The 2,680-nt window shown below is 44.8% G+C and overlaps 1 pseudogene; it reads left to right on the top strand.

Moving 5' to 3' along the window:
* The first annotated feature begins 1,789 nt into the window (after positions 1-1,789).
* LOC147423350 (uncharacterized) lies at positions 1,790-2,358 on the top strand (annotated as a pseudogene).
* Positions 2,359-2,680: the final 322 nt, after the last annotated feature.

Here is a 2,680-nt window from a genome sequence, read left to right as displayed (position 1 = left end):
ATCTGCTTCAGTTAATGGTACTCGATATCTTCTTCTCCACCTAGCCCTTCTACTGTTTGTGTTTCCATCTCAGCAAAAGTGACTGAGGGAATATCAATGTGTGGCTACTCTGAAGTTCCTACTTCTTCATGCGTTTCTTACCGTCCATCTCTCAATAACCGGTTGACTCTTTTTAGCTCGGCTATTTTCTTTAACAGCTCTTCTTCTCGTTGTACCCGCATTAATGCCAGGTCTTTGTGTTGAGACTGCTCCAGCTTCAGCTCTAGCTCAGCTCTAGCTCAGCTCTAGCTCGAGGTCTTTGTTCTTTTTATCTAGTGCTTTCTATACTTTGTATGTTCCTTTGATCGAGGCAATTGTGGGATTTTCTCGTATTTGTCGCAAAAAAGTTTCTTGATCATTGATTCTCTGTTTTGAATATTGCAAGGAGGAATTCGCTACATCTAGCTGCACTTGAATCTTCTAAACTGACAGATTTGTAGTTAGAAGTTCAATAGTAACCTCTGTTAGCTGTTCGTCTTTTATTTTTCAAGCATCTGCTACCTTCATGAGAAGTTCACCTAACTCCTCCATTTCCTTCTACTGTTTGTCGCATGCTAGCTGGTGTTGTTTAGCTTCAGCTTTCAATGCCTGGACTTGTGTTTGCAGATTGGTAATGACAGTTAATTTGTCTTATAACTCTCCTTGGAGAGCGTCAATCACCATCTGTAGTTCTTTAGCCTTTGTGTTGCGGCTAAGTGCTACTGATCAAATTTTTTCCATCATATCCTGCATTTTCTTTGCATAGTCATTGACTTGCAGGATTACCTCATCATTGGATTTCCAATCTCCATTTCTTATGAGTTGCCTAGACATTTTGGCAGTCTCTTGTGACTCTCTCAGTGGGGTCATGGTGGCTAGTTGTTCTTGCCCTTTAAGTTGTAGTCGGACCTCTTCTGCTTTGTCATCTTGAGGCTTCATAGAAGGGGTTTGTTTTGTTTCCTGCTCTTTTGTTTGCTCAAACTTTGTTGACTTGTCTTATGTAGGACTTGCTGCCCTTTGTGGCTCTAGTTCTTGTGCTTTGGCTTGGTCTTGAGTAGTGGCTGCCTGTTGTGCAGTTTTTGTTGCTTCTTTCTGTTCAGGTTCTTTTTCCTTAGTGGGCTCAGCTTGTGTGGTCCTATCTGTTGGTGATGGTGGAGGGCTTGGCATGGGGTGGTCATGTTGTTCTATTATGGCATGGGCCATAGACCATAAATACAACGGATAGGAACCTTAGTCTAAGGGTAAAGGGAGGATTCCAAAAGGCAAGCACGAAGGGTCATAAGGGGATATGAAAGGGTATGGGAAGTTTCCTATATAAGAGGGTACTCTTATCACTTGTAATCAGCCCACAAGCATTGTATAAGGCAAGTATGGATTGGGATGTATGGCTATCTCCTACTTATTCTTCTGTAACGGCTCACATCTCTCTATATCTCTCTCCATCTCTCTCTACTTCTTCTTCCTCTATGTGTATGAACATAGACTCGTAGAGGGTGGGTTTTTCCCTTAACACTTGGCGACCACGAGATTATTTCTCACTACCTACTATGAGGGTGATAAAGTCTGTGAAAGTGGTGTTTCAAGAAGGGAAGCACAGCCCGTGAAGGAGGCAAGACCAAGAATGCGACTGGACATGTGAAAGATGCTACGATGGAGAAGGCGCATGATGCCAAGCATAATGCGGAAGAAATTGAAGGAGGCGTGACTGTTGCATGAAGGGCAATTGATTCGTTAGAGAACCCTATGCGGGGAGCGGACGCACATAGCAGCCATGGAGGAGGAGTAGCAACAACAGCAGCAAGCAACAAGCCATGGGAGTACACCATCGTCACACCCACCCATGAAGACAAGATTGACCATCATCATCACAATATGCATAATCAGAGAAGCCCAATGAGGATGTAGATGCGGTTGAGGGAGCAAGGGTTGCAGGCACCAGAGATGTCAGCGGGGACGAGCCCGACAGCATTGGCACATCATGCATTGCATCTATGGAGGCCATCAGCAAATCTAAGCATAGACAGGGTGAATAGGCTGCCACACAAGCTGAAGAGGTATTATCAGGACATATTGGGGTGGGGAGAGGCACTGCCGGGGTACACAAGCGTGGCGCTACAGATGGGAGGCAAAGAGTATTTGAGGCTACTATAGGAGTATAGGGAAGGGCAGAGCCAGAGCAAGCTATGGCAGGCTGCCTATGTCAAGTCGTTCTGCAACAATCTGTGCACCTTCTTGCGGGACTACAACCACTGGATGCTATAGCATTGGCCTGCTCCCATCAAAGAAATCTTCCTCTACCCTGCCTCTGAAACTTCAAATGACTTTGCTGTGCAAAATTGAATGGATTCAGGAAATATTTATCGCAAAGCAATGCTATGTGGCATTAAGAAAGCAATGGGATGCTCATGTGGGCGAGGAGGAGTGATATACGGCATGAAAGCAAAGTATAGTGGATGAAGTAAATTGCAGAGATGCGGATTTTGAGGTTGCCGAAGTACTCAAAGTGCAAGCAACAAAGCGGCGGTGGGGAAATTCTTGTGCTTATCTCATTGTGCTAGAAGTCTTAACTTCCATGTTCCTCTTCAAAGTAAACCAAAGGCAGTGATGTCCAAGCGATGAAGGTTGATGCGGTATAGAGACATATCAACAACGGGCGAATGGA

The sequence above is a fragment of the Adiantum capillus-veneris genome, chromosome 26 (genome assembly GCF_014529385.1).
Source record: "Adiantum capillus-veneris isolate H3 chromosome 26, ASM1452938v2, whole genome shotgun sequence".
NCBI lineage: Eukaryota > Viridiplantae > Streptophyta > Polypodiopsida > Polypodiales > Pteridaceae > Adiantum > Adiantum capillus-veneris.
Note: the sequence above shows the minus strand (reverse complement) of the source record. Positions and strands in the feature narration are given on the sequence as shown.